Below are 24,144 nucleotides of genomic sequence, written 5' to 3' on the forward strand. Positions count from 1 at the left end.
GCAGGTATTGATTTAGTAATTGAGAACGTGAACAATACAGGATCATGAGGACAGAGGAAGGAGAAGGGAATCGTCAATGTCAAGTATACACTGTGGAAAGTGTAAATCAGAACCAAATTACTTGAAGAACTGTAAAGTCTCCAAAAAGTTCCTTCACTAATGTCTCCTTCCGTCCCTTTGTCTCGCTTCCTCATTGTCCAAGGGTTGCTAAACGCAGCTTAATAATGCCATGATATCACAATGGAACAAGGTATACCTCATCCAGTATGGAGATTAAACTTATGGAATCGCTGTTACCTCTAATGTCAGCTCAAAGTACTTCCCTGTACGCATACCTATAACAGCAAGTTTCTGACTCAGAAAAATATATATCAAACAAACCTTCTAACTCAACGGTCCATCAGTCCCAGATGGACCTCTGGCAAAATGGTTAAATCTATGCAAATGTTATCCTTCCTGTCCGAAGATTGTGCACTGAACTCTAATTTAGCACCAATCTGTGCTGCAGTGTTTATCACTTCAGATTGAGCAAAGATCTAGATAATAGCAGGCACAACATCTTCAATAAACAAATCCTACCGACTCCAGAGGGATTTCACTAAGTGTAAAAACTTGCTTTAAATGACAGTATTAGAAGATTAGGACCATCTGGGCCAGAGATTAACCAGCAAGGTTTGACTGTAGCTAATTAATGAGTTTGGCTAATCAGTAAATGAAATGGTTCCTCGACCTTTAATTTAACATCAACACACTGACCTTCACAGGAAAAATATAACAGTAAGAAGCAAACAATACAATATTTTATAACATCTGTCTGTGTAGTGTTACAATGAGAATAATTATTTGTACTGAGGGCCAAATCAGAGTAACATTCCCTGCACAGCGTTGGCTATTATGTCCTTCAGAAATAATAGGGTTCGTGGCACAAGTTTGCAATGAAATGTCCTCTTTCAAAAACTGTTCAAGGCTTTCTTCTCAGCAACAATCTGGGTACTGGAGACTTTTTCTGTCGATTAGAGAAAAAAAATGTAAGTGCTTGCATGATCCTTTCACCATGCAGGCCACCAGGAAGTGAATCTGAAAAGATTCGTGAAGCTAAATGTTATATAAGAATTAAATGGGAACTTCATTCTATCTGCAACGGCTGGAGTGCAAATCCATTGCTTTCACCACGCTATTGGGAAAACAGATTAGGTTGTCACACAACTTTTCATGTGCAATCCAGAAAGATATCCCTCCACAGAGCTCATCACGTACCATCCCAGATCATAGAATCACTACAGTGTGGAACCAGGCCATTTGGCCCAACAAGTCCACACTGACTCTCCAAAGAGTACCCCACCCGGACCCAACCCCCAATCCTATTACTCTACATTTACCCCTGACTAATGCACCTAACCTACACATCCCTGAACATTATGCGCAACTTAGCTTGGCCGATTCACCTGACCTGCACATCTTTGTGACTGTGGGAGGAAACCGGAGCAGCCGGAGGAAACCCACGTAGACATGAGGAGATTGCGCAAACTCTACACAGCCAGTCACCCAAGGCCAGAATCAAAGCTGGGTCCCTGGTGCTATGAGGCAGCAATGCTAACCATTGAGTCACAATGCTGCTCTGAATAGCTTTGTTCAGAATTCCTCACCTATCATCCCAGATAGATGCATTTCAACAAAGCTTGTCCCACTGTTGAGACTCATAGAGGTTAAGCATGCATTTCACCCATCAGAAGGGAGAGTGAATCCACAATTCTACTAAAGGATGAATAATATGAGATCAATGATGATCACCGGTGGGCTGAACTTGAAAGAAGCTTTCAGAAACCAAAGGTGCTCCTTATCCTTCCAACATGAGAGCAGTTTGTCTGATCATACAAACGTCACTTCCAGTCATTTCAATGTGAGTGAGTTGGATTTGAGAGTGGATATGCATTTTATTGTGCTGCGTTCACCACTCAAGTAATGAAGGTGAAAATTACCCTAAATGAGGAATTGAGAAAAGGAATGAAATTTGTTTTGAGCAGGAATGCAAAGGAGCTGGGGGACATGGCATTGCATTATCCATCTGTTATACATGTCCTCAGGTTCGGTCCCATTAACCTGAATGGAGGAACCTAGAGCAGGAACCAACAGCAGGTGTTCAATATTCCCATGTAAGGCCAATTAACCCCCAAGAAGACATGAAAAAAATCGATCAAATGGTGATTCAGAGACAGTGAGAAGTCGTGCTGATGAATCATTAATAGGAGCCGGGTCCTCCCTGGGCTTGAGAAGTCCAAGATGATATCAGATGATTAAGGAAGAGCAGATTTACGTGCATAACAAAGACGACTAAAACCATGAGTGACAGCATCGTGACAGCCAGAACTTGATAAACTGAAAGTTGATAAATTGAAAGTAAATGTGTTGGTTTGCAGTTAATTCTAAGTGAATTGCCAGTTGTGGGTAAGTATTTAATACTGTACCAATAACTCTCTAAGAATGAATGATTATGTATGCTTAAATAACATGAACAAAGGAATCTTATTTCCATCCCATAATACATCTATCACCCTGTCAATTAAATATGGATTTTAGTCAATATCCACTAAGAACAGTATTCCCAACAAAGCATTTCCTAGCAAAATAGGTTCCCCTATTTTAACAAAAGGAAAATATAGTGATACCATGGACCACAAAGCATGAAATGTTACAAATATTGGCTTATCATCACTGTTAAAACTGAAGCATTAATAAATTAACAAATCTAGAATTCACCAATGTAGAGGAGGAAGGATACTTAGACCAATGCATTGAACATTCATTCATGGGATTACACAGGATAGACATTAAAAAAAACAAGCTAACTGCCTAACCCAATCCATGTTAGTATTTATATTCCAGTTAAGGCCCGTCCCATCTCTTGTTATATCCCTCGATTCCTTTCTCCCTCATTTACTTGATTCAGTTGTCCTTAAATGCAGCTGCACTTTTCATTTTGATCCCTCTCTGTGGTATTCAGTTCCACATTCCCACCATTCTTTGAGCACAGACGTTTCTTTTGAATTCTAGATTAGACTTATTCATAGATGTTTATAGCATACAGAGAGGGAATTTGGCCCATCGTGACTGTGCCCATCAACAAAACTGTTTCCACATTAATCCCATGTTCCAGCTTTTGGTCCATCAATCATGGAGGCTATGACAACACAAGTGAATATTTAAATACTGCTTAAATATCTCGTGAATTTCTGACTCAACCAGCCTTCATGGTTTCTCAATGGACTTTGTGATGACTGTTTTATTTTGATGCCCTCTAGTTACCCTTTTACCCACAAGAGAAAACATTCTCTCTGTAAATATGTCACAATGTTGTTTAATATGCCCTCATATTATCAAAGTAATCCTCTCCTCATCCACCCCACCCTTCTGCCCTTGATGACAATGCACACGACCACTCCCTGTAACTGAAGTTTCTGCCAACTCATCAAGCAATAACTGATGCAAAGCTAAGCAATAGAAGTTTAAAGGGGATGAGAGGCTCTTCATTCACAGCAGGGGTTCAGTTCAACCCCTGCTGGTGTATTCTCTCGGGTTTTCCAATCCTGTAGCACACTGTCAGCTTTGTTTCAAACTCTGAGCAACCACTGCCATGTATTTTTAATCTTATTAGAACATTCGACATATGGATTCACTGAAGGCTGTAATGCAGGCAAGCTGCAGCTAACTCCATACGATTTTTCGATATCACCATTGGAGAATTCAGGAGAGCTTCATTTACTCACACTTTACCTGGGGAGCATTCAGTTCCCCTCAAGCACTGTGTTCCACACAGGGGTTGAGTTGTTCATGGTTTTGAGTGAAAGTCCTGTCTCTTTTAGCTTGATGACCCACTCAAACTCAGCAGTCCCAAATTTCCTGAAGCTAGAGTTCACTATGGCTCGCCATTACTTTTCCTCAGTCCATAATCCCATGTATTAATATCTCCGGGCGCCAGCTATGGCTCACTCCTAGGCATCCTACCTCTCAATCAGACGGTCATAATTCAAGTCTCATTCCTAAGTTTAGAGTTCAGAATTACAGCTGACATTCCAGTGTAGTACTGAAGGAGTGCCTGGCTTTTGGAGGAAGCATTAAACCCTTGCCCCGCTCATGTAACCCTGAAATATTCTATGTCACTATCTAAACAAAAGTAGTTGGCAGCCAATATTCTTCAGGCAAAAGTGAGGACTGCAGATGCTAGAGATCAGAGTCAAGATTAGAGTGCTGCTGGAAAAGCACAGCAGGTCAAGCAGCATCCGAGGGGCAGGAAAATCGACGTTTCAGGCAAAAGCCCTACATCAGGAATGAGCCAATATTCTTCAGCCAACATCATCACAACAGATTATCTGTTTTCTGTTCTAACATTACTCTTTGTGAGAGCTTGATGCATAGAAATTGGACGTCCTGTTTCCTACATTTCAATGATGACTCCACTACAAAAGTAAAGCCCTTCAGGATATCCTATGGCTGTGAACAGGGTGCTATATAAATGTAAGTTCTTACTAGGTAGCATTTACCAGAGGTCAGCTCAGCACTTCAGATTGCTGTACTGATACAACAATCACAAATGCTCCAGAACAAGAATGGGATCATCGTCACATTTAGAAGAACATAGGATGCACTGATAGACCACCAAACTATAAGACATAAAAACAGAAGTAGGCCATTCAGTCCATTGAGAAGAAAGTGAGGATTGTAGATGCTGGAGATCCGAGTCAAAACGTGTGGTGCTGGAAAAGTACAGCAGGTCAGGCAGCATCCGAGGAGCAAGAGAGTTGATGTTTCAAGAATAAGCCTTTCATCAGGAATGTTGGGGGAGGCCCAAGGGGCTGAGAGATAAATGGGAGTAAGATAGCTGGGAATGCGATAGATAGATGAAGGTGGGGGATGATAGTGATAGGTCAGAGCGGAGAGTGCAGTGGGATGCAGGTCTGGGATAGTGCGGCCCTGAGCTGGGGAAGAGCTGGGTGGAGGGAGAGTAGGTGGCGGCGCATGGCTGCGAGTGTGGAGGGGAGGATCCGGAATAAGAACCATTTCTGTAGACTTTGGATTTGCTGTAAGTGCTGGTTGTCCTGGTCTGTGTGGAGTTTGCACATTCTCCCTGTGTCTGTGTGGGTTTCCTCCAGGTGCTCTGGTTTCCTCCCACAGTCCAGAGATGTGTAGGTTAGGTTGATTGGCCAAGCTAAATTGCCCGTAGTGATCAGGGATGTGTGGGTTAGGTGCACAAGTCAGGGGAAATGTAGAGTAATAGGGTTGGGGAATGGATCTGGATGAGATACTCTTTGGAGGGTCAGTTTGGACTTTTTGAACCAAATGGCCTGTTTCCACACTGTAGGGATTCTATGAGAAAGAAGCCAATCTGCCCCTTAAGCCAGTGTAAATTCTTTGAAACTGCTATTTATTTATTCCCACTGTTCTGTTCTTTCTCACCAGCTCTGCAAATTTCTGGTTTGCGTTAGAAGTCCAAGCTCCTTTTGAAAAGTACTACTGAACCTGCTTTCAGCACTTTGTAAGGAGGTGCTTTCCAGATCGTAACTTACTGTGTAAAATGAAATCTCCTCAGCTCCCCCACCCAGCTCTTTTGGTAATTACCTTAAATCGGAGTTCTCTGATTACAGAAACAGCCACCAATGGAAACAGATTCTCCTTATTTACTGTCAAAGAGCATCACAATTCTGATTTTCTCAAAATAGTCTCCTTTTATACTTCTCTGCTCGAAAGAGAACAATCCTGATGTCTCAGAGTGCTTCTACACACTGATCTCTCTCATTCCCTCTGCAAGGTTCTGCCTATCTGTTGAAAATCTGGGGTCCGGAACTAGATACAATTTAAAGCACCCCTTCCGGTGTCAATTAGTGCCATGGTTTTGATGACTGGAATAGAACATGAACTATAATTTGCTTTTGTGATCTAGTAGATTTGGGAAACACACTGTCCACTTTAAAGTGACCATTAATTCTCTCTTCACTCTGGTGATGAGGAGCTTTGTCTACCAGGAGCTATAGGAATAATTCTCAGGGTAATTCTGACAACGGATTGATATATTTTACTCTGAAAGTTTGAGGGCTGGTTTGTTAGAGGTTTGTGTGCTATGTAGACACTGAGAAATGATTTCTTCTGGATCAATGGAAGATAAATGAGAGCCAGGCCATTCAGGAGAGAAATTAGGAAGAACTCCCTCACCTGAATCTGGAACTCACTCCCACAGGAGTTTGTGGATGTTGTTGGGACAATGGCACTCTTCAAGACTGAGATCTATAGACTTTTGTTCCTCAGGTAATCAAGGGTTATGAAGCAAAGCCAGGTATTGGAAGTTGAGGTGAACATGAGCCATGATCTAATCATGGGGGGTACAGGCTTAATATTTTTATTTACTTATTCATTTTCTGGGTTGTGGGTGTCATTTGCTTGGCCAGCATTTATTGCCTCTCCCTAGTTTACCTTGAGTAGGTGGTGGTGAGCTGCCTTATTGAACCGCTGCTGCCCATGTATTGTGGGCTGACCCACAATACCGTTAGTGAGGGAATTCGGATTTTGACCCAGCCACAGTGATGGAACAGTAATAATATTTCCAAGTCAGGATGGTGAGTAACTTGGAATGGAACTTGAAAAAGAAAGTGTTCCCATATACCTAATGCCCTTGTCCTTCGAGATGGAAGTGCTTGAGGGTTGGAAGGTGCTGTCTGAGGATCTTTGGTGAATTTCTTTGGTGAATATGGCAGGAGTCATTAGGATTTTTGACAAGGGTTTCAGGTATGAAAGGGTCGCACCTGGGAACACACCACTTGAGAATTAGCCGTCAGATAGCAAATGCTCCTAGGGCAATATTTGGCTGTATGATCCTGTAGCCTAGTTTCAAATTTAATCCCCGATTGACGTGTGATGATCAGTTATGGTACAGTTAGGTAAAGTATATCCAGATAAACAGTGAAAGGATGTTTCCAATTATCAAGGAGTCCAGACCACGGGTTCACAATCTCAGGGTATGGGGAATGCCATTTAGGACTGAGATGAGGAGAAACTTCTTCACCCAGAGTTTGGTAAGCCTGTGGAATTCTCAGAAAGTGGTCAAGGCCAAAACATTGAATTTTACCAAGAAGGAGTTAGATATAGTTCTAAGGGCTGAAGGGATCAAAAGGTGTGGAGAGAAAGTGGAAACAATGTATTGAGTTGGATGATCAGTCATGATGGTATTGAATGGCCGTGGGCTGAATGGCCTATTCCTGTTCTTATTATCTACTTGTCTTTGTTTATACCTTCTGCACTGATCTTAACAGGAATGGTAGAAGAGATTCTCCTACTGCACCAAGCTTACCTTGTTTCCCTGCTAATGTTCCAGGGAAAATATGTGAGATGTTTTCCTATAGTAAATGTGCTATGTAAAGGCACACCTTTATTGTTGTTTACAGCCAACCTGCGTTCTCCCTGAGTGAAAATGCCAATTAAAGCAAATTTTATCGCTCACTAGGTGCTGAATTAAGATGACCAAAGCCACTCTATGCGAAATCCATTGCTGACACTTATCCCAATCGTCTACATTGGGCTGGGCTGGAGACCAGTCCCCAGAAGAGAGGCTGTTTTATGATCTGTATACAGCTCAGTAAAACGACAATGAACATAAGAGAGGTCACTTACCCGCCAGGGAACAGTGAAATGAGTGCAAGTAAGGAAAACAGAGAAGGGTTTGTTATTACAAACTGGAAAAATAATAAAGCAGAACTTTAAGAATCATAAGTAATAAAATCAAAGGGGCAAATGGTTACAGATTATCAGCATGGACTCGAGTGAGGAATTACGCCAATACTGCTGCCCGAACCCACTGGAGTGTCACAGAAAAGCAGTGTTTGTTGGTGCTAATTATTCCTCACCTCTCCCCTTGCCTGATGAGGTTAGCTTTGATAAGGTTGCGTAATACATACAATTGTTCCTCTGAGATTTATGTACCAAAGGTCATGGAGAATTGGGCCTGACTCGATGAAAAGTTTGGGAAGGGAGGTGGGGGGTGGGGGGTGGGGAAGAGGGCATATGTCTTTCCTAACAATGGAGCCACTTACGTCGGGTGTGTAAGCACTGGGTTCACTATCTGCACTTATTCCATATCAGGAAAATTGGGTCTCTGGGAAAGCTGGAATTGGGTCACGCCTGCTCTGAAATAGTTCCAACTCTGCATTGATTTGTCAATGTAATACTATACTATATATTATACTATAGGCTGTCTGGTTACTTCCATAATGGTGTCTATAAGTATCTCTACCTGGATACATACGATTCATGTTGCCATGAGAAGAACTTTAGGAAGCAAAATGTCTACAGAAAACCTTTGGATTAGCAAGTTGCAGATTTCCTAAGATATCACTCAAGCTCAAAGATTAATGTTAGTCCACAAGCATTGGAGAGTGAGAGAAAAGAAGAGAGAGAAGCAGCCTGTCCTGCTCCTGAAGCAGAGAAAATGTTGGTCACTACTTGGAATGTGGGTGGGTGTGTGCTCTGATTAAAATGCTGAGTCTGCATTTTACTCGGGCCACTCAAATCCTGTCATCATTACAGCCTGGGTTCCAGCATTAAGTAAAGAGCCGAACTCCAGCAGGGGATGTTTGCTGATAATTGCACAGTGTTCAGCAGCATTTTTGACCCCTGACATACTGAAGCAGTATATGTCCAAAGACATCAGGACCCTGGAAAAATGCAGATTTGGGCAAACAAATGGCAAGTTAGTTTTGGGTATTTTAAGTTACTCAGCTGGTAAAGAAATAAGGAAGCAAGCCATCTGGAACTGAGAATAACTTCAGGACTAGCTCCTGGAGAATGAAGTGTTTATTTGAGAGGCAGCATGGAGCAGAATTGTAGTGTGGGATTTTTGATCAGGTTAATGGTTAAGTATGAAATTTCTTTACTACAGTTTAGAGTGTAAGTTGCCAGCTGAATAGTGCTGAGAAAATGTTGCTCTTAATTTGCTTGATACATTATAAGATGTAATCTTATCACGTAATCCTTTCAGTCAGTCACTGGAAATTCAATGATCTTTTTAGAACTTAACAGTCTCCATGGGGGAAGGTAACAAATGATACACATTAAACAAGCAGGGCTAAATTTGTGGCACTCCCAAATTTGGGTATACAGGGTAAGGGAGACTGCTGAAAATACTAGCACAGGGTGGCATGGCAATTTCAAAACACCATTCCTGCAAACATTCCAGGGGCCGGGTGGAAAAGGAATCTGACTCTTCTCCCATTGTACCAATCAATTAGTGCAAAACTCATTCATGGTTTGCCAGTGGTTGTGCTTTCAGTTTTATTGCTCTCAACTATAAACAAATTCCTCTGAAGGGTTGGAAGCCATGTTATCCTGGCCCGCTAAGTAATTCAGTGGGGAAAAGGGTTTCGGCATTTGTAAAGGTTGCATTCTTGGCACTGCCCAGCTGGTATGGAGAGTGGACACTCGGTGCTCTAGTGAATTGACATTACGAGGGGTGGAGGGGAACAGAAGAGCAAAGAGAGTTTGGGGGAGAGGCTCTCAGAGACAGATGCAAGGGAACCCAAGGCAAAAGAGGCCTGAAAATCTTCCTTTCACCTGCTGCTCCTGATTGCACAAGAAATGTTAAAGAGCTTTCCTTCAATAACACCAAGTCCTGGATTCTTTTCGCACCATCTTCCCACCTGGCAGGAGCAACACAGCCCTTGTGACATGATCAGACCCAGAGCTGCCCAATTAGAAAAGGGAAGACCACCGCCTTTCAGCATGGTGTCCTTCATGGACAGAATGAAGAGAAGATCCAGTGAGGATACTCCTGAGTAATCCACATGAAGCCAGGTTCACTGCCCACATGCCAAATCCCACCACTAGATACAACTGAAATTCTCCCCCGTAATGACAGAAATATCACAATACAGAGGCATACAAATATCAATCTCTATGATGAAGAAAATCAAACAAAAACTGTGTCTGCTCTGAAAACATGGGATTGAAACTAATAGGAAGGTTACAGTTTATTTGATGTATGTTAGTCTCATTTGAGACAAATGTGTTAATCAGCCAGCTACACTCACGCTTCCTCTTCACAATCTACCTTGTAAACTGCCGAGTATGTATAGTATAATAGTTCTTATACTATTAAGAACTGAATTAAAGGGGAACTCGTACACCTGGATTTCCGAAAGGCATTTGATAATGTGCCACACAAAAGGTGAAAGGGCAAGATCCGAGCTCATGGATTTGGGAGTAATACATTAGAAAGGATAGAGGGTTGGTTAATGGAAGTAGTGGCATTAGCATGGCATTTTCCTGTTGGTAGGCACTGGGCAAGAGAAAGTCATAAGAGTCAATGTTAGGGGCTCAACTGTTTTATAATCTACATAACATATACACTCGAGCAATAGTCGATCTCACATTAAAGTTGGCCCCTATTTTTGGCCAAATAACCTGGTATTTTCCATATATCTCGTGTAAAAGTCAATCTTAGTTCTTCACGATAACAGATCAACATTTATGAGTCAGTGTGCCAGCTGTCACATTCCGCTCTAGCGACATAGTCCGTTGGTTTTTCTGCTCCGCTCCCAGTCTTCCAGTACACTGACTGTTGTATTCCGCTCCAGGTTTTCAGAATTACCATAATTCATTGTTTAAGTTTACTTTATTCATTTAGACATTAACTAGGCTTCCACTAATGAGACGATATGAATTTTGATGAGCATGAATTTCAGTCCCTCAAAAATAGTATCCATGCAATAGTCGACCCCATAAATTTAACCTTAAAAAGTAGTAAAAAAATTTGTCTATTACTTGAGTATATACGGTAAATGACTTGGATGAACAGACAGTGTATAATATATCTAAGGTTGCTGATGACACAAAGCCAGGTGGCATGGAAGGCTGTTGTTAGGGAGACACAAAGAGATAAAACAAGGTTAAGTGGGTCAACATCAAGATGGTAGATAGATTATAATGCAGGGAGGTTATTCACTTTGGTCATAGATAAAGAAAGTAGAACATTTCTGATGTTCAGAGAGACTTAGGCATGCTTGTTGGAAGTGCAGGGAAAACTAGTATGCAGGTAGAGCAAACAACCAATGGCAGGTTGAGTCACAGGAATAAAGAGGTCTTGTTACAGTTAGGCAGGATTTCATTGAGAGCATATATGTGGAGGACTGTGTGCAGTTTTGCTCTCCACATTTCAGGGAATAAAAACTTACATCAGACACAGTACAGTGAAAGTTGGCTGAATTAGTGCCTGGAATGAAAGGATTGACATTTGTTGAGAAGCAACATTGAACATTCAAGATAGGGGCTTGATAGATTAGACAAAGAGAGATTGTCTCTGTTGGTTAATGAATCTAAAACATTGGGGCACAGTCTCAGGATAAGGGGCCAATCATTTTGGACTATGTTATAGTCCCACCTGGGCCATAAGGGGAGGCCTTCTCCAGCATTAGACACCTTAGTCTTCAAATAATCGATTCAAATAATGTGATGTCAAGAAATGGTTGGAGACATTGGTTACTGCAAAGGCTATGGGCCCTGACAACTTTCCAGCAATAGGACTGATGACTTGTGCTCCAGAACTTGCTGTTCCCATAGCCAAGGTGTTCCAGTACAATTACAACACTGGCATTTACCCGACAATGTGGAAAATTGTGCAGATGTGTCCTGTACATTAAAAGCAGGACAAATCCAACCCAGCCTATTACCACCCAATCAGTATACTCTCGATCATTAGTAAAGTGATGGAAGGTGTCTTAAACAGTGCTATTAAGCAGCACTTGTTCAGCAATAACCTGCTCAGTGATGCCCAGTTTAGGTTCCATTAATACCACTCTGCGCCTGGCCTCATTACCACCTTGGTTCAAACATGGACAAATGAGATGAACTCCAGAGATGAAATAAGAGCAACAGCCCTTGATATCAATGCCGCATTTGACCGCATGTGGCATCAAGCAGCTCTAACAAAACTGGAATCAATGTGTATCGGGGCCAAACTATCCACTGGCTAGAGAAATACCTGGCACATAGGAAGATGGTTGTAGTTGTTGAAGGTCAGTCATCTCCTGCTCTAGGCCATTGCTGTAGGAGTTCTTCAGGGTAGTACCCTAGGCCCAATTATCTTCAGCTGCTTCATAAATAACCTTCCCTGCATCATAAGGTTAGAAATGGCGATGTTCACTGAAGATTGTACAATATTCAGCACCCTTCACGATTCCTCAGATACTGAAGCAGTCCGTGTTCAAATGTAGCAAGATCTGGACAATATCCAGGCTTGGGCTGACAAGTGGCAAGTAATATTTACACCATATAAATGCCAGGCTATGACCATCACCAATACGAATCAATCTAAACACCACTTCTTGACATTCAATGTGTTACCATCACCAAATCACACACTATCAACATCTTGGGGGTTACCATAGATCAGAAACTGAATCAGACCAGCATTATTGATACAGCAACTAAAGAAGCAGGTCAGAGGCGAAGTACTCTGTGGTGGGCAACTCATTTCCTGTTCTGCCAAGGCCTGTCCACCATCTACAATATTCCCTCCTTGCCTGGATGTGTGCAACTTCAACAACAGTTAAGAAGCTTGACACAATCCAGGACAAAGCAGCCCGCTTGGTTGATACCTTTTCCACAAGCATCCATTGCTTCCACTACTGACAGTCAGTAGCAGCAGTGTGTACTATCTACAAGATGCGCTGCAGAAATTCACAAAAGATCATTAGACAGCACCTTTCAAACCCATGACACCTCCATCTAGAAGGACACGGGCAGCAGATACATGGAACACCACCACCTTCAAGTTCCCCTCCAAACCACTCACCATCCTGACTTGGAAATATATCGCTGCTCCTTCAATGTCGCTGAGTCAAAATCCTGGAAATCCCTCCCTGAGGACATTCTGAGTCAGCCCACAGCACATGGACTGCAGCTCACCACCACCTTCTAGGGGCAATTAGAGATGGACAATAAATGCTGGCTAGCCAGAGATGCCCACATCACACAAATGAATAAGAAAAGGAGAAAACTTATCTGGTTAGGGAGCAATAGCGTTTATTTTTAATAATTAGCAAAGTGTGTGACACAGGGATTCACTAAGAGAATAAAGTCCCAAAATTCCACTGTCTTGAAAAACAACAATAGTCTTTGCTGTATAACGCAAGGTTTGCGAAGTTTTGTAGCTCAGGTTGAGGTTTAGGGTGTAGGTTTGCTCGCTGAGCTGTAGGTTTGATATCCAGACGTTTCATTACCTGGCTAGGTAACATCAGTGGCGACCTCCAAGTGAAGCGAAGCTGTTGTCTCCTGCTTTCTATTTATATCTTTCTCCTGGATGGGGCTCCTGGGGTTTGTGGTGATGTCATTTCGTGTTTGTTTTCTGAGGGGTTGACAGATGGCATCTAGATCTATGTGCTTGTTTATGGTGTTGTGGTTGGAGTGCCAGGTCTCTAGGAATTCTCTGGCATGTCTTTGCTTAGCCTATCCCAGGATAGATGTGTTGACCCAGTCGAAATGGTGGTTTTTTTCATCCGTGTGTAGGGCTATGAGGGAGAGGGGATCGTGTCTTCTTGTGGCTAGCTGGTGTTCATGTATCCTGGTGGCTAACTTTCTTCCTGTTTGTCCTACGTAGTGTTTGTGGCAGTCCTTGCATGGAATTTTATAGATGACGTTGGTTTTGTCCATGTGTTGAACTGGGTCTGCCATCTATCAACCCCTCAGAAAATGAACAGGAAATGACATCACCACAAACCCCAGGAACCCCATCCAGGAGAAAGATATAAATAGAAAGCAGGCGACAACAGCTTCGCTTCACTTGGAGGTCGCCGCTGATGATGTTACTGAGCCAGGTAATAAAATGTCTGGATATCAAACCTACTGCTCAGCGAGCAAACCTACACACTAAACCCCTTTGCTGTATAACATTAGAACACTCTAAAATGCATGTAGAAACTTATTTCTAACAATCAGAATTAACTTGTGGTAAACATGGGTGATCAAACATTCCACTGCGCACATTCAAATAACAAATGTCATGAAGATAGTCTCATGGATTTCTCAACAACTCCCTCCAAGATGTTTAGAACATGATGAGTCATCAAATCTCATTAAAATTCATGAGAGATTACAATACTTCACTTTTGTTGATCTGGGTAGAAACTGTCTTTCAAAAATTGTTCTGTCATGGATTGCCTCAACAATTGCTTCTGTTCTAGTTAGCCACCCTTCTTTCTTTGCTCTACTCTGCCCTGGATACTTATTTTATTTGTTTGTTAGAGTGGGCAAGAATTTAGTGTTTATCCTTAATTGCCCTGGAGATGGTGATGGGGAGTTTGCCTTCTTGAATGATTACCGTCTGTTTGGTGTAGGTACACCCACAGTGCTGATAAGGGAGGAAGTTGCCAGATTTTAACTCACTCTGAACCTACAGGTACAACTCTAACTTTTCTCTGACAATGAGCTTTACCAAGCTAGCACTACTCCTGAGTTCTTTTTTCTTCAACTCCAATTGTGCTCTCTTGCAAATACTTCTGTGGGTCTTTCATCCTTTGTCCTGGCTGTACTGAGTTTTGTTTGTGCATAGGTTTCTTTCAGGCCGTTCATAGCTCCTGGGACTTTCTTGAGGCATCATTATGCAGAAATACTTAACTGCAGTTGAACTTCCCCCAGTCTTCAGGACACAAAATCTGCCTTTAGCAGCATAATGAACAGCGTCCTGTCGAACAAAGAGGATCTGCCTCCTTCCATATGACTAACCTCATCTCCCTATCTCTAATTTATTCAACTTGTTGCTCTGCAATCCTCAAACTGTCCTGATGGGCTTATTGAAACAAGCCTCTCTCTCATTGCTAGGCCAAATTGAATGTTGCCACTTAGCAAGGTTTGGAACTGAGGACACTCTGAACAGTACATTTCACAGAGAATGCCAGGCTGCTCAGTTTCAAAAAAGTTAGTGTGACTAGAGCATTTCATTACAACAGAGATAACGTGAAACACTGTGACTCAGAGGATTGAGAATCTTCGGAAGTCTCTATCCCAGAGGATTGTGGAGTTGAGATTATTGAATAGACAAATGTTTAGTCTCTCAGGGAATCATGGGATATGGAAAGAAGCCAGAACCATGGAGTTAAAGACTAAGAACATTGGTTAGGTCACTATTGGACGATTGTGTGCAAATCTGGTCTCCCTGCTGTAGGAAAAATGTTGTGAAACTTGAAACGGTTCAGAAAAGATTTACAAGGATGTTGCCAGGGTTGGAGGGTTTGAGCTATAGGGAGAGGCTGAATAGGCCGGGGCTATTTTCCCTGGAGCATCAGAAGCTGAGAGGTGACCTTATAGAGGTTTAGAAAACCATGAGAGGAATGGATAGGACGAATAGTCAAGGTTTTTTTCACAGGGTAGTGGAGTCCAAAACTAGACGCCATAGGTTTAAGGTGAGAAGGGAAAGATTTAAAAGGGGTCTAAGGGGCAACTTTTTCACGCTGAGGGTGATGAGTATATGGAATGAGCTGCTAGAGGAGGTGGTAGAGGCTGGTACAATTGCAACATCTGAAAGGCATCTGGATGGGTATATGAACAGGAAGGGTTTAGAGGGATATGGCCAAGTGCTGGCAAATGGGACTAGATTAATTAAGATTATCTGGTTGGCATGGCTGTTTCCATGCTGTACAGCTCCAACATTCTATGAATCTAACAGCTGTGCTTGAATTAAATAGCAGAATGGGCTCTATTTAATTCAAGCACAGCTGTTAGATTCATAGAATCTTGGAGCTGTACAGCATGGAAACAGCCATGCCAACCAGATAATCTTAATTAATCTAGTCCCATTTGCCAGCACTTGGCCATATCCCTCTAAACCCTTCCTGTTCATATACCCATCCAGATGTCTTTCAGATGTTGCAATTGTACCAGCCTCCACCACCTCCTCTAGCAGCTCATTCCATATACTCATCACCCTCAGCGTGAGCTGATTGGCCTACTCTTGTGCCTATTTCTTGTGTCCTTCTGTACCTAGTACACAAAGCAGCTTGGAAGTAAAGGAAAGAACATACATTAATGTAGGACATAACATGGTAGCCCACTGTCCTTTCCAGCCAGTGAAACATTTTTCAGGTGCAGTCACTATGGAACAATAACAAATGGAGCAGTGAATTTACACACTGCAATTTCTCACTGGATTGAATACTGGATAATTCCCCTGCTTTCATTTAAAGACAGGCTGAACTGCTGACTCTGCTGCCACACAGAGACATTCCTAAAAATTACTACAAAAACTTACATTGAAATAACATTTCACAATGCAGCACAAGATTATTCGTCAGACAAATATTGAAAACTGAGACGCAATAAGACAGGTTTTCGTGATTGCTTTAAAGGAGCAGAGATGGAGGTGGTGAGGTTGAGTAAAGGAATTCCTGGAGTCGGATGTTAGCAAGCTGAAAGCACAGGTGGATGGTAAGTGTAGAGGATGGACAAGAATCGCACAAACACTGAGTTGTTTAGGGTTGTAGGAGTTTGTGGAGTGACAGAGGGACAAAGTCACAGAGGCACCTGAATTCTGATATTTTAATATTGATGCTCTGTCTGTAAGTACGGGTGTGGTTGGTGAACAGAGCTTGGTGCATGCTTAGATATAGGCTGCAGATATTTTCAAGAGGTCATGTTCATGAGGACGGGGGTGGGGGAGTGGGGTGGTGGGTGATTTTCGCTAACAGTATTAGAGGTAATGGAGAGATTAGTGTACCAGAGTCAAAAGAAAATCCAGCCTTCAGCCTTCAGAGAGATCAATGTTCAAGGGTAAACAGGAAAACCAGCCTCTAGCACCCACATTGTGGATGATTGATTCGGAGTTATCAGCGTCCCAGGGTAGACAGGAAAACCGGGCTTCCGCACTCCTGATCAATCCCCCAAGAGCTTGGATGCAGGTTTCAGCAGTAGATGTGCTAGGATAGGGATAAAGAAATTGATGACACTATGATTTAGAGTCTTACCAATTACTAGCTGAACTTTTAAACAGCATTTAGTGGGTATTGATCTGTAGGAGTGTTGACACCTTGTTTTTGGATTGATTACAGTTAAAATCGGGCTCCTACTCCACCTCTTTAAGATATGGAAATGATCTCAGGGGATATTAATGTGCACATGCCCTGGAAAAATCAAATAGGTCCTCTCAGAGGAGGAGTTCATAGAATGCTAATGAGATACAGTAGTTTCTTAGAACAGCATGATTTAGAGACAGGCTGGTATTGTGCATTGACAAAGGATTAATTTATTGACCTTGTAGTGAAGGCATTTCTAAATAACAATAAGCATTATATAATTAAATATTATATTCAGATTGAATTTGAGAAGAGTGAGTCAAAACTAGTATTTTCAACTTAAATAAGGAAAATGCATGAAAGCAGAGCTGACTTAAGAGAACTGGCAAATTAGACTAAGGGGTAGGACAATAGAGATACAATGGTGGTTATTTAAGGTAATATTTCAGAATACACAGAATGAATACATTCTAGTGAGAAAGATAATTCTAAGGGGAAGCCCAACCATCAATGGCTCACTAAGTAAGTTAAATGTGGTATAAACTTATGAAAAAAAGCATAGAGTTATGCAAAGATATGTGGTAGGTCAAAATTTTGGAGATAATATACAAACAGTAAAGAAGGTCTAAACAATTAATAAGGAATGAAAAATTGGAATACATGAGAAAGCTTGATAAAAATATAGGAAAGGTTACTATAGATATTTATTTTAAAAATGTTAAAGTAAGCATTGATCCCATAGAAAATAAGTCTGGGAAATAAAAAGTGGAAAATATGAGCTGGCAGGTGAATTGAACAGCTATTTTGTATTTGTCTTCATATTAGACAATATAAGTACCATCTCAGAAGTAGATATGAACCAGGAAATGGAAGAGAGGGAGGGACTCAAGAAACCAGGGAACTGGGCCTGAGAAAACTGTTAGAACTGTGAGCTGACAAGTCCTCAGGTCTTGATGGACTTCATCTTCGGGTCTTAAAGTGAATGGCTATGAGATCATTGTTGTCCTGGTTTTAAATATCTAATAGTCTAAAAGATTCAGGAAAGGTTCTATTAGACTGCAAAGTAGCAGCTTTAATTCCTTTATTCAAAATGTGAGGGTGACAAACAGCTGAAAACTACAGTCCAATTAGGTTAACATGTGTTCTTGGGAACAAGTTAGATAGGAAGACTATTCCTTCTGATAGATAAATCATTAATTCAGGGAATATAATCTCAAAATTGGATCTGAGTTGTTCAGGAGTGAGATTAGGAAGCACTTCTTTTTACACAAGAACAGTGGGAATCTGGAATTCTCTTCTTCAAATCCTATGTCTGTGCTAGTAAAATCGGAGCTCTTTGGTTTGAGGTTGTCTAAACTCTTAGCGAGTTTTGAGAAGATTTGTAGCTCAGGTTGAGATTCTGGAAATAGGTTTGGTCGCTGAGCTGGAAGGTTTGTTTTCAGACATTTCGCCACCATACTGGGTAAAGTCATCAGTGAGCCTCTGGATGAAGCACTGGTGGCAAGGCCCACTGAGTACTCAGACCTCTTGGCATCATGGTAGCCCACAAACCCACCAACACACTAAAACAGCAGCTAATGAACTTGAAAGACCCTATACAGACAAGCAAAACTAATGTCATTTACAAAATACCATGCAAGAACTGTAACAAACACTACATTGGACAAACAGGCAGAAAACTAACCACCAGGATACATGAACATCAGCTAGCCACAAAACAACATGACCCTCTCTCACTAGTATCCTTACATACAGATGAGGAAGGACACCACTTTGACTGGGACAACATCCACCCTAGGACAATCCAAACAGAGACACACACAAGAATTCTTAGAAGCTTGGCATTTCAACCAGAACTCCATCAACAAGCACATTGACTTGGATCACATGCTGCCTGGATGTCAGGCAGCTGCAGGACCTGCTGCGCTTTTCCAGCAACACATTATCAGCTTGGATCATATTTACCACGCCCTGAGAAAAAAAAACAGGAAATGACATCACCACAGGCAATGATGTTACCACAGGAAATCACATCACCAACCCAAGGAAACCTAAACATATAAATAGAAAGCGAGCCATGTCACCAGTGCTTCATCCAGAGGCTCACTGATGATGTTACCTATTATGGTGACGAAACGTTGGAAAATGAAACTTCCTTGTCTAAACTCTGCTAGATAGGACATGGAACAGAGAGGCATCTGACTGGGTTTTAATACCCAATGTAGCTTTGTGTTATACGTTCTGTGAATCCTTATTTGATACAATGCACTAAGCACACAGTGTGGTCACTCATTATAATTAAAATCCTGATGCATCATTCTAGTGAATCAATGGCACTAAGCTCTGAAGAAAGGACAATCATTAGGAGAGGCCCACCTCAGAGCTCTGGTGTTGAGTTGTCCTAGCGTGAGCATTACAAAAGGAGAAGAGTAGAATTGTTGCCACAGATGGCGTCAAGCAACCGCATCCCAGAATATTGTCATCTCAGAATGACAGATGGAATAAATAAGGGTTTGTTTGATTCCAATTTTGTTCTCCTTTATCTCCTGAAGCCACTGTTGGAATGCATATTACCATGTGTTCCAATTATCCTTTAATGTCTTAACAAATATTTTACAGACTGCCACACAAGAGGCCATTCCATCCATTATGCCTGTTAGCCACCCCGTTCTATTCCCCTGCCCTTAGCAATAACCTTCTAATTTTTAATTTCCAAATAGTTACTGGGTTTCCTTTTATAAACTGCTGTTGTAATTTTCCCTCCTAACATCAGCAACTATCAGCTATGAACCCTGCGTAAAACATCTCTGAACCTCTTCTTTATTCTTTGATGATCCTGAATTAATAGTTAGCGAACAGTAAAAATAGTCATTTTCTGATTTGCTGATAAAAAGCTCTCCCATCTAACATGCTACATTTCCACTCTGGGTTTTTTTCTAGTGCCTTAGTTGTGGGTACTCCAAACATTTCATAGCAAGAAAGTGAATACAACATCAGCTAAGTGCAATTCTTTACAAGAAATAAAGTCTGACATTACAATTCAGTGCTGAGGGAGTGCTAACTGTTAGTGATGCCATCTTCTGATGAAATGTTAAACCAAGGTCCATCAATTCAGGTGAATGGGTAATATCCTATGACAGTATTTGAAGAGGAGCAGAGAGTTACTCACAGTGTCCAGGCTAAAAGAGCTTTTTCTTATTTGTTTATGGGATGAGTGTATCACTGACAATGATATAATAATATATTAATGATATAGAAGATGGTATTAGTAATAACATGAGCAAATTTGCTGATCATACTAAGCTGGGTGGCAGGGTGAAATGTGAGGAGGATGTTAGGAGATTTACAAAGAGATCTGGGTGTTCTTGTACACCAGTCAATGAAGGTAAGCATGCAGGTACAGCAGGTAGTGAAGAAGGCTAATAGCATGCTGGCCTTCATAACAAGAGGGATTGAGTATAGAAGCAAAGAGGTTCTTCTGCAGCTGTACAGGGCCCTAGTGACACCACACCTGGAGTATTGTGTGCAGTTCTGGTCTCCAAATTTGAGGAAAGACATTCTGGCTATTGAGGGAATGCAGCGTAGGTTCATGAGGTCAATTCCTGGAATGGCGGGACTACCTTGCACTGAAAGATTGGACTGACTGGGCTTGTATACCCTTGAGTTTAGAAGACTGAGAGGGGATCTGATTGAGACATATAAGATTATTAAAGGATTGGACACTCTGGAGGCAGGAAACATGTTTCCGCTGATGAGTGAGTGCCGAACCAGAGGACACATCTTAAAAATACGGGGTAGACCATTTAGGACAGAGATGGGGAGAAACGTCTTCACCCAGAGAGTGGTGGCTGTGTGGAATGCTCTGCCCCAGAGGGCAGTGGAGGCCCAGTCTCTGGATTCATTTAAGAAAGAGTTGGATAGAGCTCTCAAAGATAGTGGCATCAAGGGTTATGGAGATAAGGCAGGAACAGAATACTGATTAACGATGATCAGCCATGATCATATTGAATGGTGGTGCAGGTTCGAAGGGTAGAATGGCCTACTCCTGCACCTATTGTCTATTGTCTATTGACAAGGCCAGCATTGATTACCCATTCCTAGTTGACCTTGAGAATGTGCACTGAGCTGCCCTTTTGATCCATTGCTGTTCATTTAGTGTAGCATCCCTTACAGCATTGCTGGCAATCATAGAGTCATAGAACAGCATGGAAACAGACTCTTAAAGCCAACTCATCCATGCCCACCAGATATTTACAATTAATCTAGTCCTGTTTGCCAACATTCGGCCCATATCCTTCTAAACCTATCTTATTCATATACCCATCCCATGTAGTAATTGTATCAACCTCCACCACTTCTGCCAGCTTGTTCCATACACACACCATCCTCTATGTGAAAACGTTGCACCTTAGGTCCCTTTTATAACCTTTCCCCTCTCACCACGAACCTATGCCCTCTAGTTTTGAACTCCCCTACCCTGGGAAAAAAAAAACCTTGGCTATTCACCCTATCCATCCCCCTCATGATTATACAAACCTTTCTAAAGTCACCCCTCAGTCTCCAATGCTCCAAAGAAAACAGCCCCAGACTTTTCAGTCTCTCCCTATAGCTCAAACCCTCCAACCCTGGTAACATTCTTGTAAATCTTTTCTGAACACTTTCAAGTATATTAACATCTTTCTGATAGCAGGGAGACCTGAACTGATTCTCTGACTCTATAATGGCTGAACAAGTATTAGTTGATAGCACTGTCAACGATACCTTGCATCACTTTGCTGATGATCACAAATGGACTGATAGTGTGATCATTTACCTGAATGGATTTGACCTTAATGCTTGCTCATAAACTTTGCAGTGTCCATTGTCATCACTCATTTCTTGATAACAGAACATAGGACAGGATCATTAACAGATCAGGAAGAGGCCCTTCAGCTCACATGAAGTGCCTGAACATGATGTCAAGTTAAACTAATCCTTTCTGCCTGTGCTTGGTCCATATCCTACCATTCCTTCCATAGTCATGAGCTTATCTAAAAGTCCTTCAAAACCTCTATCGTATCTGCCTGTACCATCACTCCCAGCAGCGCATTGCAGATTCCTAGCACTCTGTGTAAAATACCTGCCTCTCACATCTCCTTTAAACTTTCCCCATCACAGCTTAAATGCTGATTTTAGACATTTTAACTCTGGGAAAAAGATTCTGACCATCAACTCTAGCTATACATCTCATGACTTTATAGACTTCTATCAAGCCTCCCCTCAGCCTCTGCCACTTCAGAGAAAATAACCTGAGTTTTTCTAGCCTCTTCTTATAGCTCATACCTTCTAATTCACGCAGCTTCCTAGTAAACATTTTCTGCACCCTCTCCAAAGTCTCCACATCCTCCCTGTAAAATGGTGACCAGAATTGAATACAATACTCTAAGTGTAGCCTAACAAAAGTTTGATAAAGCAGGCAATGTGACATCCTGACTCTTGTACTCAATTCTCCGACTAATAAAGGTAAGTATGCCACATGCTTTCTTTATCATCCTAACTACTCGTGTAGTCACTTTTAGGGAGCTATAGACTTGAACCTTAAGATCCCTCTGAACATCAATGCTGTTCAGGATCCTGACATTAACTGTACATTTTTCTCTACTGTTTGATCTCCCAAAGTGCAGCACTTCACACATACCGGGATTAATCTCCATCTGCCATTTCTCTGCCTATCTCCGTAACTGGTCTATATCCCCGCTGTATCCTTTGACAGCCTTCTACACAATCTACAACTCCACTGGTCTTGGTGTCTTCTGCAAACTTACTAACCCACCCATCCACATTTTCATCTATGTCATTTATATAAACTACAAACATCAGAGGTCCCAGTACAGATCCCTATGGAACACCACTAATCACGAATATCCAGCCAGAAAAACACTCTTCCACTACTAACCCCTACCTTCTACTGGCAAGCCAATTCTGAACCCACGTGGCCAGGTCACCATGGATCTCATGCATCTTAATTTTTAAGATGAGGTTCCCATGAGGGGCCTTGTCAAAAGCCTTGCTAAACTCCATGTAAACAACATCCACTGCTCTACCCTCATCAATCACCTTTGTCACCTCCCTGAAAAATTCAATCAAATGAGTTGTTAGTTATTTTGTTAGCTAACAGAGCTTTTGTTAGTTATTTAATTGTCCACCAACTTTCATGATCAGATGTGGCAGCACTGTAGACCATAGCTATGGTCCTTTAGTTGAGTAACCAATAGCTCTGTCTATCACTTGCTGCTTATACTATTGTGTTTGTAAGTAGTCCTGTTTTGTACCTTTACCAGTTTGAGATTTCATTTTTTAGCAAGCTCCTGGCAATTTCTGGCACTTCTCTTATACTTCTCCTTGAACCCAGTTTGATCCATGTCCATGGTAGGCTTGTTCAGAAGGTCAGGAGGAATGGGATACAGGGGAATTTAGCTGTCTGGATACAGAATTAGCTGGTCGACAGAAGATAGCGAGTGGTAGTGGAAGGAAAGTATTCTGCCTGGAAGTCAGTGGTGAGTGGTGTTCCATAGGGCTCTGTTCTATTAATGACTTGGATGAAGAGATTGAAGGATGGGTTAGCAAGTTTGCAGACGACACAAAGATTGGAGGTGTCGTTGACAGTATAGAGGACTGTTGTAGGCTGCAGCGTGACATTGACAGGATGCAGAGATGGCAGATGAAGTTCAACCTGGATAAATGTGAAGTGATGCATTTTGAAAGGTCAAACTTGAAAGTTGAGTACAAGATTAAAGATAGGATTCTTGGCAATGTGAAGGAACAGAGGAATCTTGGTGTGCAGGTACATAGATCCCTTAAAATTGCCACCCAAGTGGACAGGGTTGTTAAGAAAGCATATGGTGTTTTGGCTTTCATTAACAGGGGGATTGAGTTTAAGAGCCATGAGATCTTGTTGCAGCTCTATAAAACTTTGGTTAGACCGCACTTGGAATACTGTGTCCAGTTCTGGTCACCCTATTATAGGAAAGATGTGGATGCTTTGGAGAGGGTGCAGAGGAGGTTTACCAGGATGCTGCCTGGAATGGAGGGCTTATCTTACGAAGAGAGGTTGACTGAGCTCGGA

The 24,144-nt window shown here is 41.8% G+C and overlaps 1 protein-coding gene across 1 annotated transcript in view; it reads right to left on the reverse strand.

Moving 5' to 3' along the window:
- LOC122562946 (tubby protein homolog) overlaps positions 1 to 24,144 on the reverse strand; it is a 130,118-nt gene that overhangs the window by 61,514 nt on the left and 44,460 nt on the right. The gene's annotated exons all lie outside the window — the stretch shown is intronic.

Source organism: Chiloscyllium plagiosum, chromosome 26 (genome assembly GCF_004010195.1).
Source record: "Chiloscyllium plagiosum isolate BGI_BamShark_2017 chromosome 26, ASM401019v2, whole genome shotgun sequence".
Lineage (NCBI taxonomy): Eukaryota > Metazoa > Chordata > Chondrichthyes > Orectolobiformes > Hemiscylliidae > Chiloscyllium > Chiloscyllium plagiosum.